Source organism: Haliotis rubra, unplaced genomic scaffold, assembly GCF_003918875.1.
Source record: "Haliotis rubra isolate DU_JTF1 unplaced genomic scaffold, ASM391887v1 Scf254, whole genome shotgun sequence".
NCBI classification, from domain to species: domain Eukaryota; kingdom Metazoa; phylum Mollusca; class Gastropoda; order Lepetellida; family Haliotidae; genus Haliotis; species Haliotis rubra.
Genome location: NW_025766603.1, coordinates 860,552 through 878,842, shown reverse-complemented (window position 1 = coordinate 878,842; position 18,291 = coordinate 860,552).

Here is an 18,291-nt window from a genome sequence, read left to right as displayed (position 1 = left end):
GAATACCATTAGAGATAACGCAGTGAATACCGTCAGAGAAAATGCAGTGAATACCGCCAGAGATAGCGCAGTGAATACCGCCAGAGATAACGCAGTGATTACCGTCAGAGATAACGCAGTGAATGCCGTCAGAGATAACGCAGTGAATACCGCCACCAACAATACTGTGAGAGACCATACATTTAAAACAAAACCGTTTGGGACAACACATTGGTAATCCTCCCAGTAAAAGACATTACTACAGAGATAGAGACTGGTCTCCACAGCTAATGCTGATCAAAATACACATGTGTACGGTACAAAGCTAGTATTCTTTAACTGGGTCATAGAAAGACCACATCAGTCATCAAACTGGGTCATTTAGTGACCAAATCAATCATGAAACCATCGCCCGAACCAAGATGGAACTACAAGAGGTGTCAGAATGAATTATTAATCCAACTTTGTTGAGTGATTCCGACAGTGACAGATGATACGAACATCAAGTATCTGCCACTGAATACGAGCATTAAACAAAAAACAAAAAACAAAAAAACCAGGCATGCCTTGAGCCAGCAAGATTTGTTTTTGGTATCCGATATATTGTATATTGTGTTATATTGATTCTGAGACATAGAGTTAATAGTTTACTGAACTGTAATTTGACATCAGTTGAAGGTCGCAGTTTGCTGGACTGTACGTTGAGAGCAGTTAACGTAAATAGTTTACTCGAGTGAAGGTTGACAGCAGTTGAATGTCAGTTTGCTTGACTGTAAGTTTTACGGGAACTGAAGATCAAAGTTTGCTGGGTTGTATGTTGACGTGAACTGAAGATCACAGTTCGATGGACAGTATGTTGACGCGAACTGAAGATAACAGTTTGCTGGACTGTATGTTGACGTGAACTGAAGATCACAGTTCGATGGACTGTATGTTGACGTGAACTGAAGATCACAGTTTGCTGGACTGTATGTTGACGTGAACTGAAGATCACAGTTTACTGGACTGTATGTTGACGTGAACTGAAGATCACATTTCGATGGACTCTATGTTGACGTGAACTGAAGATCACAGTTTGCTGGACTGTATGTTGACGGGAAATGAAGATCACAGGTTACTGAACTGTATGTTGACGTGAACTGAAGATCACAGTTTGCTGGACTGTATGTTGACGTGAACTGAAGATCACAGGTTACTGAACTGTTTGCCATGGGAAGATCCGGGTTAGAACTAGTCTTCAGCAACACATGCTTCTGGCAGGTCTCGCTTAACGGAACCAGGGGGGCGGGTGAGTGACGTACATGATGCACGCAATCGCATCGCAATTGCGTAGACCGATGCTCATGATGTCAATCACTGGATGGTCAGACCCAGATATATTAACTACAGTGCGGCGTTGAGGTGAGGTGAGGTGAAATTTGGTTTAACGTCGTGCTTGAGAATATTTCGCTCATATAACGACGTGCATGCGCGTGTATGTGTATAGGTGCGGCTGCTTGTACTAGCCCAGACTGAAGCTGGTTTTATAGTGCTAGCCCACTGAAATACCATGCCGCAGTGAAGCATGAATACCAGACACAGTATACTGACTCCGAGCCGACCAGTCCTTGTTGTACCCATTTATGCCGAGCGCAAGGCAGGGACAAACAAGTACCATATTTTAACGTCTTTTGGTATGACGCGGTCGGGGATCGAACCCGCGACCTTCCGCTCTCCGGGCGGACGCTCTAACCACTACACCACGGAGGCGGTAGTGCGGCGTTGAACAATAAATAAAAACTGCTCATGGTAAGCTGAGTGATATCTCTTGTTTGGGGCATGTAGGACACACTTTGACGCAGTTAGTTTTTAATTATTTATATACACGAGTAATAAGTAAACCACGCAGCTACTCAGGTACATAATGCACCTACTAATAATCAGTTTGGGAGATTTGACTTTGGCTTACAAACATCGACGTTAACTAGAAAAGGTACGATACTCTATGGATAACAACTCATTATTATTTATTGTTATCCATAAAATATCGTACCTTTCTTATTATTCATCAAATTCTAAAATTCCAATCAAACTGATCATTGAGGTTAACCATCCTCCATCGATTCAGAAGGGGGAGATAATCCCTTTCATATGTTTGACACCAAACCAGCATATATTTATCTCTTTGTTATGTTGTTCTGGTGTTACCAATATACCCACGTTGATATCTACAATAGATGTTCACAGTGTTTTAAGCATTTCAATTCTCGTGAGATTACACGAGAACGAATTCGCTCTTCGCTATGGTAACTACTGCATGAAGGATCTGCCTCGAACGACAAATGTCACTTATCGTATTGATAAACATTTATCATCAGTAAGTGATAGTTGTCTTGTTGTATTATTATCTGATCTTTAGGTTGTCGAGACAGGTCCGATCCATACACGCTGTTATTCAATTACCCCTCTGCGTACATTCTAATGGCGGATTCTGTAAGACTAAATGCAGTAAGAAATGTACATGCAGAATATGTTCGGTGTCAGTTAAGTTCGTTTAAATGATTAACATTTGTTCCTTCTGTGTTTGGATGCAACCAGACCCAACAACTGACCGGTACTTGTCATCACACCAATACCCGTCATATATTCTGTCTGATGTATAACAAAGAGCAACCCCATAAGACTACGGTGTGGTATTACACCGCAGTACTTTATTTATGCCTTGATCTATATTGGCCATGCACCAGTGACCAGTGATTCCAGCAGTTATCATTATACCACGTGATATTATAATCAAAGTCAATATTAATAATAACTGCGAGCCATGTGAAAACGGTCACAGATATAGTCCAGACACAGACACAGTCACAGATAGATACACGGTCACAGACAGTCACAGACTGATACACGCTCACAGACAGTCACAGACCGATACACGCTCACAGGCAGTCACAGACCGATACATGGTCACAGACAGTCACAGACCGATACACGCTCACAGACAGTCACAGACCGATACACGCTCACAGACAGTCACAGACCGATACACGGTCACAGACAAAGACACAGTCACAGACATAGATAGTCACAGTCACAGACACAGACACAGTCACAGACGCAAACGCAAGACACTCAAACCAAATCAAAACACGAAACAAAATACGGACCTGCTTACACTAAAATACGGATTTGTGACACGGATACGGACGACGAAAAAACCCAAAAGAAACCGACAGATGCTATCCCGGCTAAACAGTTTCCTGCCTGGTTTATTAATTTCTGACGACAGCAAGTACAAGTTTGAAGTAGGGATAACTAGCTACCACTCCTTGTGCGGTTGATGCCACTAATTCAATACGCTCCTCGCCAACAGATCAGGTAGCCACGGCATGCACGAGCAATAGCGATCACATGATCAGCCGCCATGTTGAATCTGATCAAATGCTGTTTGCCAACGACTACTTCAGTTTAACAAACCGTGTGTCAATTTCCTGGGTTTGATTAAAGATAAACCAAAGCGCACGCGTTGGTCGTGAGCGTGAATTCACTTCAGCTATTGACTACCAATGACGATAAGCCCTAATTACAAGCTGCCGACTTGTTCTGGAATGTTGGTGGCATGAAATATGAACAGAAATGCTATTAACAAAAGTGTCCGTACATTTCCCGAGCCAAGCTACCTGTCCGTTAATCGAATATACACTACTATGTGCGTTGGGGAAAGCAGCATTAGACGTCCCAGACAACCTTCTTGTATCACCGTCGCAATCGTGAAATCAATGGGATTATCGAGAGTAATGATGTATTTGTTAATCTCAGCATATAACAATGGGATACAATGTCCAATGATATACTTCCGGTGCGGTGGGGTAGCCTAGTGGTTAAAGCGTTCGCTCGTCACGCCGAAGGCTCGCGTTGGGCACAATGTATGAAGCCCATTTCTGGTGTCCTCCGCCGTGATATTTCTGGAATATTGCTAAAAGCGGCGTAAAATTAAACTCACCCACTTATTATCTCACCTCATCACCGAAATCTCAAAATCACTTGCCAGAATTCACTATACAAAGGTAGAACTTAAGAACACGTGCCTTCGTTATAGACTTGGGCCCTTATTCTCGAAACGTCCGTAGCGTTAAGAATTCTTAACTTTGATCGTATCCAATGTGTTAAGAACGGGCTTAAGAAGTTCGTATGGCTACGAACGTTTCGAGTAAAGCGAGCCAGGTTATTTGAAGTCACATTACGGTAAAGGTTAAAACTCTATATTTTAGTATATATTAATGCACACTATTATTATTTCTTTAAAGACTCAATATGGGTGCCAACTATGAATACAATGCGTCCAACCTATCCAGCTCTTGAATCCCAAATACCCTCAAGAAACATCCCGAATCCTGCGTACCAAAACGCATCAGGAATGGTTGTATAGGTGATTTAATGAACAAAAATTTAAAATGACTCCAAAATTTAAACCTAAGCACAAATAGTTGAAGATTAGTATATACAAATTTCATGTAATAGACAACCATATTAGTTACATTTTCCAAACCCAAACCTTTACCCCGCAAACCGTCACAATTCAGCGGGGTAATGAGAACTTGTACCATTAGATCGTCTGAAATAGTATAATCTATATACATAAACTGCAGGCATTGTGTTTCTTACTGTTCAGCAAACACCTGCGCATCCCATCAATACTGTCAGAGATGGCGCAAGTTTCTATACCACGCCAATAAAATATGGCTAGATAGGTTTACGGGCATTTGAAACAATAACAGTGAATAATAGCGTCAAAAAACACATATAACATACAGACATGTTCTTAGCGAGCATCGAATGATACGTTCCTTCCGGATCAGGTATTTGTGTGAGTGAATTTAGTTTTAATGGCGTTAAACAGACTTTCAGTTATATCACGGCTGTGAATATCGGGAGGAATGATAGAATAGATCCTGATCTTACACGTTCACCACATTGAGTAAACCCACCTAGCTGAGAAATTCAGAAACCTATAATTATCCGGAATCTTTAAGTCTGGACTGCCATTATTGCGTTTATTGCGTGCCTGGGGGAATGGTTTATTAAACATATATAGTTACACTGAAACACTTTGTCGTGGCTGTCACAGCCAAAATTAGCAACACATACTCTGCAAACAAGGCATTTAGGATTATAGGATTCCTAAAAGGGAAAGAAAAAACAAGGAGTTTCCCATTGTTGTAAAGGGTGGTCGTCGAGAAGGAAACGGACGGAGGGGAGGGGGGAAGGGGAGGAAGAAAGGGGTAGAAGGGGGAACACAGTAGGTTGGAAGGGGCTATAGCGGACTGTAAAGGCATAAGGTAAAATGGAACACTCGCAAATAAATACCTCCTTGTAAAAAAAAGAAGATGATTTCGTGTCATATCTATGGACGTGCCGTATGTTTTTGATGTTTAATTAGCTAAATATTTTGGTTTTCGGACAGAGAATCAATATCAGAGACTTTGACCATATATGTTTTCTTGCGCCCCTATAATTATCTGTGGCAGCATAACGCGCACTGTTTTAAGCCTATTACAGCTGTAACTAGAGATTTTCTTTTTCGGTCAAAAAGTGAATACCTTGTTAAACCCTGGTTCCAAGCTTCTTGAACTTCAAGGTGTTTGACATGTCACGCATTACAATGCTGATGTATGTATATCATGTCCCACATCCCACTGGAAGACACGATTGTTCAATCGTTTCCGACTGCCCGTATAGTTCCGTTCTTTACGCCTTATACTTTTCTATCTCTTCTGTAAGGCGTTATAATTGTAGCTTCTTCTGACAGACGCCTTACTTCTTTCCCTACTAGCTCTACCCATTCAACATGATGCTCTACTGCTACCCTTGTGATAGATGCTATACTTCTTTCACTTCTGCGAAACGTCATACCTACGCCCTTTCTGAAAAACATGATACTTCTTCTCCTTCTGAAAGTCCATGTAACAAAACCTGTTCTGATAGACACTATACTTCTTCCCCTTCTGTAAGACCATGTAACAAAACAGGTTCTGATAGACACTATCCTTCTTCCCCTTCTGTAAGACCATGTAACAAAACAGGTTCTGATAGACACTATCCTTCTTCCCCTTCTGTAAGACCATGTAACAAAACCTGTTCTGATAGACACTATACTTCTTCCCCTTCTGTAAGACCATGTAACAAAACAGGTTCTGATGGACACTATACTTCTTCCCCTTCTGTAAGACCATGTAACAAAACCTGTTCTGATAGACACTATCCTTCTTCTCCTTCTGAAAGTCCATGTAACAAAACCTGTTCTGATGGACACTATACTTCTTCCCCTTCTGTAAGACCATGTAACAAAACCTGTTCTGATAGACACTATCCTTCTTCTCTTTCTGAAAGTCCATGTAACAAAACCTGTTCTGATAGACACTATCCTTCTTCTCCTTCTGAAAGTCCATGTAACAAAACCTGTTCTGATAGACACTAGCCTTTTTCTCCTTCTGAAAGTCCATGTAACAAAACCTGTTCTGATGGACACTATACTTCTTCCCCTTCTGTAAGACCATGTAACAAAACCTGTTCTGATGGACACTATAATTCTTCTCCTTCTGTAAGACCATGTAACAAAACAGGTTCTGATGGACACTATACTTCTTCTCTTTCTGTAAGACCATGTAACAAAACCTGTTCTGATAGACACTATTCTTTCCCTTCGGAAATAAGCTTTAACTCTACCATTTCGGAGAAACACTATTCTTCTTCCCCTTCGGAAATAAGTTTTAACTCTACCTGTTCTGAGAGACGCTGTAACTCTTCATTCAGCAGACCAGCATCTCTTCCACATTCCGATGACTAACTTGAAACGATTTGGACGAAGATCTTTCAGCTATAATGCGGCAGTTCTGTGGAACAAACTCTCAACTGAACTCAAAGAACTCGAAACACTCTCGCTTTTCAAGTCCCAGCTAAAAACATATCTCTTCCGACAGACATACCTGGACTAAAACCTACTTGGCGCCATATAAATGGACTCATTATCAATATTATTATTCTCAAAGACAGTATATGCCCCCCTACCCTTCAGAAAGCTATCACAACTCTTCCCTTTCTGAAATACATTGTATTACTAGTATCACTTCTGTAATGTGCGTAGACGTTCTGCTTCAATAATTATATAAGTTAATGATAAGTGGACTTTAATCAAACCTCGCAACATCTGAGATGCTGACTATAAAATTCCTATAATCATCATTTACGTCCTCATCTAGAAAGCGGACGATCTTATGGTTTATGATTCACACTTCTAAGAATCAATAACTAATCCTGATATTGTGCCGAAGACAAAACGCGCAAAACGTACTTCAATATTTCCCTTAATCCTATAATGCCGGTGACAGGATGGGCCTTAAGTAGAACAGCTTTCCAATTACACCTGTAATCTGCCATGTTGTGACGAGATTACTGTTTGTGTTGAAGTGATGCGCATTCAGATCACAGATACGACTCTGGCCGAAATGCGTTTTTCTTTTATCGAGCTGCCCTGCATCACCCCGTAGCCTGGTAACGTATTTCCGGACTCTAGGAGTTATCCAATCGCTGCCCAGTGCAAAAGGAAACAGCCAATCGCAGCCAATCACAGCCAAACAAGCAGCCAATGGGAATACACGTTATTGAGAAGACGGCACTAAGAGCCCTGTTCCTTCCAACGGATACACTTGCAATGGCGACTGGAAATGTGTTTGTTAAGTGATCAGTTAATCTTCACTATTTGTAGGATTCGCTTGTTTTTGAGTAAGTGACGCGACGAGTCAGCACGGATCCAACAACATGTTTCCAGGCAGATTCACAAACAATATCCAGACTTGAAAGGCTCTGAATTAAAGTTGAAATAACGCAGTCTTTGAGAGAAATATATTGGTCAGAGATCAGCAGGAGGTAAGTTACAGTCCATAGCAGAGCAGCAAGAGGTATGTCACAATCTATAGCAGAGCAGCAGGAGGTACGTCACAGTCTCTAGCCTGACAATAGGGGGTACGTCACAATCTCTAGCAGAGCAGCAGGAGGTACGTCACAGTCTCTAGCAGAGCAGCAGGAGGTACGTCACAGTCTCTAGCCTAACAATAGGGGGTACGTCACAATCTCTAGCAGAGCAGCAGGAGGTACGTCACAGTCTCTAGCCTAACAATAAGAGGTACGTCACAATCTCTAGCAGAGCAGCAGGAGGTACGTCACAGTCTCTAGCCTAACAATAGGGGGTATGTCACAATCTATAGCAGAGCAGCAGGAGGTACGTCACAGTCTCTAGCCCAACAATAAGAGGTACGTCACAATCTCTAGCAGAGCAGCAGGAGGTACGTCACAGTCTCTAGCAGATCAGGAGGAGGTACGTCAGTCTCTCTAGCAGAGCAAGCAAGGAGGTACGTCACAGTCTCTAGCAGATCAGGAGTAGGTACGTCACAGTCTCTGTATTACTCTAGGGACGCAGATCAGGAGTACGGTACGCCAGTCTCTTGCATTAACGGGAGCAGACGCCACCGTATCTGGCATTACGAAAGGAGGGACGCCACCGTATCTAGCATTACGGTAGGGAGGACGCCACCGTATCTAGCATTACGGTAGGAGGACGCCACCGTATCTAGCAGTACGGTAGGAGGGACGCCACCGTATCAAGCACGACAGTCGGAGGACGCCACCGTATCTAGCATTACGGTAGGAGGGACGCCACCGTATCTAGCATTGCGTTAGAGGACGCCACCGTATTTAGCATTACGGTAGGAGGGACGCCACTATTTAGCATTAGGGTAGGAGGGACGCCAGCGTATCTAGCATTACGGTAGGAGGGACGCCACCGTATATAGCATTACGTTAGGAGAACGCCACCGTATCTAACATTACGGTAGGAGGGGACGCCACCGTATCTAACATTACGGTAGGAGGTACGCCAGCGTATCTAGCATTACGGTAGGAGGGACGCCACCGTATCTAGCATTACGGTAGAAGGGACGCCACCGTATCCACCGTATCTAGCATTACGGTAGGAGGACGCCACCGTATGTGGCATTACGGTAGAAGGGACGCCACCGTATCTAGCATTACGGTAGGAGGGACGCCACCGGCACGACAGTATTACGGTAGGAGGACGCCACCGTATCTAGCATTACGTTAGGAGGGACGCCACCGTATCTGGCATTACGGTAGGAGGGACGCCAGCGTATATAGCATTACGTTAGGGACGCCACCGTATCTAACATTACGGTAGGAGGGACGCCACCGTATCTAACATTAGGTAGGAGGGACGCCAGCGTATCTAGCATTACGGTAGGAGGGACCCACCGTATCTAACATTACGGTAGGAGGGACGCCACCGTCTTACCGTATCAGGAGACGCCATCGACAGTTACGGAGAAGGACGCCACCGTATCTAGCATTACGGTAGAAAACGCCACCGTATCTAGTATTACGGTACGCCACCGTATCTAGCGCCGCGTATCTAGCATTAGCCGCTACCGTATGTAGCATTAATCTAGCATTAGGGTAGGAGGGACGCCACCGTATCTAGCATTACGGTAGGAGGGACGCCACCGTATCTAGCATTACGTTAGGAGAACGCCGCCGTATCTAACATTACGGTAGGAGGGATGCCACCGTATCTGCATGATCTAGCATTAGGGTAGGGACGCCACCGTATCTACCATTACGGTAGAGGGGACGTTGCAGTTGCCACAACAAGGTGTCCAACAGTCCTATATGTTCTTATATATCTGATGATATCCAGGTTAGAAGTGGTCTTCAAAAACCCATGCGTATCGTGAGTGAGTGAGTGATTGAGAGAGTGAGTGAGCAATATCACGGCGAGGGACAACAGAACTAGGCTCCACACAAGCTTGTCGTAAGAGGCCACTGCGGGAACGGGTGGTCAGACTCGGTGACTTGGTTGACACATGTCATCGTATTATAATTGCGTAGATCGATGCTCATGATATTGATCACTGGATTGCCTGGTCCAGTCTCGCCGTATAGCTGGAATATTGCTGTGTGCAACAACAATAAAAAAACAACACAAAATTATTAATGCACATTAACCGTCACACATCACCTGTCCTTTATGACCCATCGTGCGAAATCCGTCACACGTGACCTGTCCTTTATGACCTATCCTAAGTGATCCCTCCCACGTGACCTGTCGTGTATCTATTAGCTATAAATCCATTCCTTGAATAACGTCCCACCATGTAAGTTATTTCTTGCGGTCCAACAGCCATCCATAAACGGTATAACATCCAATAATGGTTTGACGTAGCATTTCCGAGCTATTTTCAGCAAGCCATTCATGGGTATTGTTGCAGCAAGAACTCAACCAAATGGGAAATTGATTTATCGTACCATTTTTACTTCATATCTATATGAGGAAAGGATGCAATGTGTCAAATGATACAGGGAAATATATTTAACAAATAACAGAAATGGTAGTCGTCACGCAAGAGGATGATATTTCTAATCTGAACAAACCTGGGACGGTGGGGTGGCCGAGTGTTTAGAGCGTTTACATGTCACCCAGTCCGGGTTCGATTCCCCACATGGGCACAATGTGTGACACAGTCTCCCTGCGATGTCGCTCATTCACTGAATGACGCTGTCAGAACCTGTTTTCAAAATAATCCAGTTTTAACTCTTCGTGTTAAGCAGTTTTATCTCACACTCCCTAAATGGTGTTGTACTGATACAAGATTGTTTAAAAAATATTTACCTAAATTAAATGTACTGGAATGGTAAAAAAACAAGCAGTAAACTTTTCATCACCACTCCTAACTTGAAACAATTCAAAGTAGTTCTTCAGAACAGATATGACGTTGAAAAGAACATATGTTATGCAAAAAGTCAACAAGATACGTTTTATCAGAAGTTGATGCACTACCATAATTTTTATGACTGAACAGTATATTTAGATTGCTTATTTGAGTGTGGATATGAGTGTGTTGATGTGTGAGTGAATGAGTTGTCTTTGTCCCATGTTATGAAGAAAACCAAATAAAATTCCCTTAGTTGTATAATCCAACCCTACACAGGACTCCTGCTTCCCTGGCCAGGAATCCACATTGTTAACAGGGATTTTCGTGATAAAAAAGTAATTAAGAAGTGAAGCAAATAATCCTTTCGCAACCACACTCCTCTAGCAGTGACATGTTTCCACGAACCTAGAAGACGACTATACGACTATAAGGAGGCTGACACTGGATATTCAGACGAGCCTTTGTCTAACAATTAATACTTCGTGTGTTATTTTGGACTGACGTTGTTTTCAATAGTATTTTAGTCCTACTGAGAGTGGGAGCGTTTCCGCACAATTCTCCTTTTTGAGCGAGTTTCTGAACCAATGTTGCTGGGGCATCTGCGCTGAAGTTACAGGAGTTTCTCATGACATGTTACAGGAGCGTCTCGTGCCATGTTACAGGAGCATCTCATGACATGTTACAGGAGCTTCTCATGACATGTTACAGGAGCATCTCATGACATGTTACAGGAGCTTCTCATGACATGTTACAGGAGCTTCTCATGACATGTTACAGGAGCTTCTCATGACATGTTACAGGAGCTTCTCATGACATGTTACAGGAGCTTCTCATGACATGTTACAGGAGTTTCTCATGACATGTTACAGGAGCTTCTCATGACATGTTACAGGAGCTTCTCATGATATGTTCCAGGAGCTTCTCATGACATGTTACAGGAGCTTCTCATGATATGTTACAGGAGCTAGTTTCTCATGACATGTTACAGGAGCTTCTCATGACATCATGACATGTTAGGAGCCTCTCATGACATTCTCAGTGACATGTTACAGGAGCTTCTCATGACATGTTACAGGAGCTTCTCATGACATGTTACAGGAGCTTCTCATGACATGTTACAGGAGCTTCTCATGACATGTTCATGACATGTTACAGGAGCTTCTCATGACATGTTACAGGAGCTTCTCATGACATGTTACAGGAGCTTCTCATGACATGTTCCAGGAGCTTCTGATGACATGTTACAGGAGCTTCTCATGACATGTTCCAGGAGCTTCTCATGACATGTTACAGGAGCTTCTCATGACATGTTACAGGAGCTTCTCATGACATGTTACAGGAGCTTCTCATGACATGTTACAGGAGTTTCTCATGACATGTTACAGGAGCTTCTCATGACATGTTACAGGAGCTTCTCATGACATGTTACAGGAGCATCTCATGACATGTTACAGGAGCATCTCATGACATGTTACAGGAGCTTCTCATGACATGTTACAGGAGCTTCTCATGACATGTTACAGGAGCTTCTCATGACATGTTACAGGAGCATCTCATGACATGTTACAGGACCTTCTCATGACATGTTACAGGACCTTCTCATGACATGTTACAAGAGTATTTGACTGAGAAGTGTTGGAGTTTCATACAGAATCTTGCGGTAGAACCTGAAGAAATGCTGTTGGAGCCCTGATAGAATGTTGCAAGGCTGCCTAAGGAACGTTGTTAGAGAAACTTAAGTCATGTTGAGCTGTCCAGAAGAATGTTGTGATATTCTTAAATCACGGTGAGGGGGCTGTCTAGAAGAATGTTGCGAGAGAATCTTAAGTTATGTTGAGGGGCTGTCTAAAGGAATGTTGCGAGAGAATTTTAAGTTATGTTGAGGGGCTGTCTGAAGGTGTGTTGCGAGAGAATCTTAAGTTATGTTGAGGGGCTGTCTAAAGGAATGTTGCGAGAGAATCTTAAGTTATGTTGAGGGGCTGTCTGAAGGTGTGTTGCGAGAGAATCTTAAGTTACGTTGAGGGGCTGTCTAAAGGAATGTTGTGAGAGAATCTTAAGTTATGTTGAGGGGCTGTCTAAAGGAATGTTGCGAGAGAATCTTAAGTTATGTTGAGGGGCTGTCTAAAGGTATGTTGCAGAGAGAATCTTAAGTTATGTTGAGGGGCTGTCTAAAAGGAATGTTGTGAGAGAATCTTAAGTTATGTTGAGGGGCTGTCTAAAAGGAATGTTGTGAGAGAATCTTAAGTTATGTTGAGGGGCTGTCTAAAAGGAATGTTGCGAGAGAATCTAAGTTATGTTGAGGGGCTGTCTAAAGGAATGTTGTGAGAGAATCTTAAGTTATGTTGAGGGGGCTGTCTAAAGGAATGTTGGAGAGAATCTAAGTTATGTTGAGGGGCTGTCTAAAGGAATGTTGCGAGAGAATCTTAAGTTATGTTGAGGGGCTGTCTAAAGGAATGTTGTGAGAGAATCTTAAGTTATGTTGAGGGGCTGTCTAAAGGAATGTTGTGAGAGAATCTTAAGTTATGTTGAGGGGCTGTCTAAAGGAATGTTGCGAGAGAATCTTAAGTTATGTTGAGGGGCTGTCTAAAGGAATGTTGCGAGAGAATCTTAAGTTATGTTGAGGGGCTGTCTAAAGGAATGTTGTGAGAGAATCTTAAGTTATGTTGAGGGGCTGTCTAAAAAGGAATGTTGTGAGAGAATCTTAAGTTATGTTGAGGGGCTGTCTAAAGGAATGTTGCGAGAGAATCTTAAGTTATGTTGAGGGGCTGTCTAAAGGAATGTTGCGAGAGAATCTTAAGTTATGTTGAGGGGCTGTCTAAAGGAATGTTGTGAGAGAATCTTAAGTTATGTTGAGGGGCTGTCTAAAGGAATGTTGCGAGAGAATCTTAAGTTATGTTGAGGGGCTGTCTAAAGGAATGTTGTGAGAGAATCTTAAGTTATGTTGAGGGGCTGTCTAAAGGAATGTTGTGAGAGAATCTTAAGTTATGTTGAGGGGCTGTCTAAAGGAATGTTGTGAGAGAATCCTAAGTTATGTTGAGGGGCTGTCTAAAGGAATGTTGCGAGAGACTCTTAAGTTATGTTGAGGGGCTGTCTAAAAGGAATGTTGTGAGAGACTCTTAAGTTATGCTGAGGGGGCTGTCTAAAAAGGAATGTTGTGAGAGAATCTTAAGTTATGTTGAGGGGCTGTCTGAAGGAATGTTGCGAGAGAATCTTAAGTTATGTTAAGGGGCTGTCTAAAAAAGGAATGTTGCGAGAGAATCTTAAGTTATGTTGAGGGGCTGTCTAAAGGAATGTTGTGAGAGAATCTTAAGTTAGGTTGAGGGGCTGTCTAAAGGAATGTTGTGAGAGAATCTTAAGTTATGTTGAGGGGCTGTCTAAAAGAATGTTGCGAGAGACTTTAAGTTATGTTGAGGGATGTCTAAAGGAATGTTGAGAGAATCTTAAGTTATGTTAAGGGGATGTCTAAAGGAATGTTGCAGAGAGAATCTTAAGTTATGTTAAGGGGATGTCTAAAGGAATGTTGTGAGAGAATCTTAAGTTATGTTGAGGGGCTGTCTAAAGGAATGTTGTGAGAGAATCTTAAGTTATGTTGAGGGGCTGTCTAAAGGAATGTTGCAGAGAGAATCTTAAGTTATGTTGAGGGGCTGTCTAAAGGAATGTTGCAGAGAATCCTAAGTTATGTTGAGGGGCTGTCTAAAGGAATGTTGCGAGAGAATCTTAAGTTATGTTGAGGGGCTGTCTAAAGGAATGTTGCGAGAGAATCTTAAGTTATGTTGAGGGGCTGTCTAAAGGGAATGTTGTGAGAGAATCCTAAGTTATGTTGAGGGGCTGTCTAAAGGAATGTTGTGAGAGAGAATCTTAGGATTATGTTGAGGGGCTGTCTAAAGGAATGTTGCAGAGAATCTTAAGTTATGTTGAGGGGCTGTCTAAAGGAATGTTGCAGAGAGAATCTAAGTTATGTTGAGGGGCTGTCTAAAGGAATGTTGCGAGAGACTCTTAAGTTATGTTGCGGGGCTGTCTAAAGGAATGTTGTGAGAGACTCTTAAGTTATGTTAAGGGGCTGTCTAAAGGAATGTTGCGAGAATCTTAAGTTATGTTGAGGGGGGCTGTCTAAAAGGAATGTTGTGAGAGAATCTTAAGTTAGGTTGAGGGGCTGTCTAAAGGAATGTTGTGAGAGAATCTTAAGTTATGTTGAGGGGGCTGTCTAAAGGAATGTTGCGAGAGACTCTTAAGTTATGTTGAGGGGATGTCTAAAGGAATGTTGTGAGAGAATCTTAAGTTATGTTAAGGGGATGTCTAAAGGAATGTTGTGAGAGAATCTTAAAAGTTATGTTGAGGGGATGTCTAAAGGAATGTTGCAAGAGAATCTTAAGTTAGGTTGAGGGGCTGTCTAAAGGAATGTTGTGAGAGAATCTTAAGTTATGTTGAGGGGCTGTCTGAAGGTATGTTGTTAGAGAATCTTAAGTTATGTTGAGGGGCTGTCTAAAGGAATGTTGTAGAAAATCTTAAGTTATGTTGAGGGGCTGTCTAAAGGAATGTTGCGAGAGACTCTTAAGTTATGTTGAGGGATGTCTAATGGAATGTTGTGAGAGAATCTTAAGTTATGTTAAGGGGATGTCTAAAGGAATGTTGCGAGAGAATCTTAAGTTATGTTGAGGGGCTGTCTAAAGGAATGTTGCGAGAGAATCTTAAGTTATGTTGAGGGGCTGTCTAAAGGAATGTTGCGAGAGAATCCTAAGTTATGTTGAGGGGCTGTCTAAAAGGGTATGTTGCAGAGAATCTTAAGTTATGTTGAGGGGCTGTCTAAAGGAATGTTGCGAGAGAATCTTAAGTTATGTTGAGGGGCTGTCTAAAGGAATGTTGTGAGAGAATCTAAGTTATGTTGAGGGGGCTGTCTAAAGGAATGTTGTGAGAGAATCTTAAGTTATGTTGAGGGGCTGTCTAAAGGAATGTTGCAGAGAGAATCTTAAGTTATGTTGAGGGGCTGTCTAAAGGAATGTTGCGAGAGAATCCTAAGTTATGTTGAGGGTAAAGGAATGTTGCGAGAGACTCTTAAGATTATGTTGCAGGGCTGTCTAAAAGGAATGTTGTGAGAGACTCTTAAGTTATGTTAAGGGGCTGTCTAAAGGAATGTTGCGAGAGAATCTTAAGTTATGTTGAGGGCTGTCTAAAGGAATGTTGTGAGAGAATCTTAGATTAGAGTTGAGGGGCTGTCTAAAAGGAATGTTGTGAGAGAATCTTAAGTTATGTTGAGGGGCTGTCTAAAGGAATGTTGCGAGAGACTCTTAAGTTATGTTGAGGGATGTCTAAAGGAATGTTGTGAGAGAGAATCTTAAGCTATGTTAAGGGGATGTCTAAAGGATATGTTGCGAGAGAATCTTAAGTTATGTTGAGGGATGTCTAAAGGAATGTTGCTTGCGAGAGAATCTTAAAAGTTAGGTTGAGGGGCTGTCTAAAGGAATGTTGTGAGAGAATCTTAAGATTATGTTGAGGGGCTGTCTGAAGGTATGTTGTTAGAGAATCTGAAGGTAATGTTGCGAGAGAATCTTAAGTTATGTTAAGGGGCTGTCTGGATGAATGTTGCAAGAGAATCTTCAGACCGAAGACTGTTTCTCAGCATTGTTGACAACGTTTTTTCTGAAACGTAGAAAGGTTGTTACTGGAGTTTCTTCCATGTTTGGGAAGAGAGGTGGGTAGATCACGAAGACAGGAAACACATATTGTCGCTAATTAGAGTAAATAGGTAATCTTCCAAAGGAAAATGTTTTCTTGTGAAACAACAATCACGTGCATCTCATGCGGTAGCCCAGCGACATCACGTGTTGTCTCGTTTTTTTAACATGTATTGACACCCATTACCATTTTGGTTCCGACACGTTACACTGGTACTTGTGAAGCGTAAGATGGTATCTAACTCAAGCTTGAAGGAATTAACAACAAGCGTTGTGCAACTTTCTCCATTAAACTCTTACGAACAGTGTCCATTAAAGACAGGTCTCGATGTTTGTCTAGCCATGTGGTAATAATTGCAACTTGAATAGACGTCGATCGAAATGCCATGTTTCGAGCATGCTTCCCCTCCTCCCGCGTGTTTCTGTACAATATCTGTCTGTAGTGAAATAACAATGGAACTATACTTACGTGAGGCTGAAGCAACAGAGCCGCCATGACAGGACGTGAATATATCACAAACACACTACGGTTACATTTTATATCATAATATTACATTAACATACATGCACTAGGGCAGTGTATTATATGCATGTATGTGTGTATATTCAGCATAGTAACACATTGGAAAGTGAAACATTAGAAACACACACGAACACACAAAACTACAAACACCGTACAGTCACCCTGCTATCATCCTACACAGTTAACACACACACATCCTACAGTTAGCCTACACTCATGCTACAGTTTAGCCTACATTCGTCCTACAGTTAGCCTACACCCATGCTACAGTTAGCCTACATTCATGGCTACAGTTAGCCCACATTCGTCCTACAGTTAGCCTACACTCATCCTACACTCATGGCTACAGTTTAGCATAGATTCGTCCTAAAGTTAGCTTACACTCATGGCTACAGTTAGCCAACATTCGTCCTACAGTTAACCTACACACATCCAACAGTTAGCCTCCACTCATGCTACAGTTTAGCCTACAGTTAGCCTACACTCATCCTACAGTTAGCCTACATTCATGGCTACAGTTAGCCTACATTCGTCCTACTGTTAGCCTACACTCATCCTACAGTTAGCCAAGACTCGTCTTACAGTTAGCCTACATTCGTCCTACAGTTAGCCTACACTCATCCTACAGTTAGCCTACATTCATGGCTACAGTTAGCCTACATTCGTCCTACTGTTAGCCTACACTCATCCTACAGTTAGCCAAGACTCGTCTTACATTTAACCTATGTTCACCTTACATTTAGCCTACGCTCGTCCTACAGTTAGCCTACGCTCATCATACAGTTAGCCAAGACTCGTCTTACATTTAGCCTATGCTCATCTTACATTTAGCCTACGCTCATCCTACAGTTAGGCTACACTCATCCGACATTTAGCCTAAACACACATCCTACAGTTAGCAGTTAGCCTATAATTCACCTTACATTTAGCCTACACTCATCCTACAGTTAGCCAAGACTCGTCTTACATTTAACCTATGTTCACCTTACATTTAGCCTACGCTCGTCCTACAGTTAGTCTACGCTCGTCCTACAGTTAGCCTACGCTCATCATACAGTTAGCCAAGACTCGTCTTACATTTAGCCTATGCTCATCTTACATTTAGCCTACGCTCATCCTACAGTTAGGCTACACTCATCCGACATTTAGCCTAAACACACATCCTACAGTTAGCCTACACTCATGCTACAGTTTAGCCTACATTCGTCCTACAGTAAGCCTACACTCATGGTACAGTTTACCCTACACACATCCTACAGTTAGCCTACACTCATGCTACAGTTGAGCCTACATTCGTCCTACAGTTAGTCTACACTCATGCTACAGTTAGCCTACATTCATGCTACAGTTAGCCTAC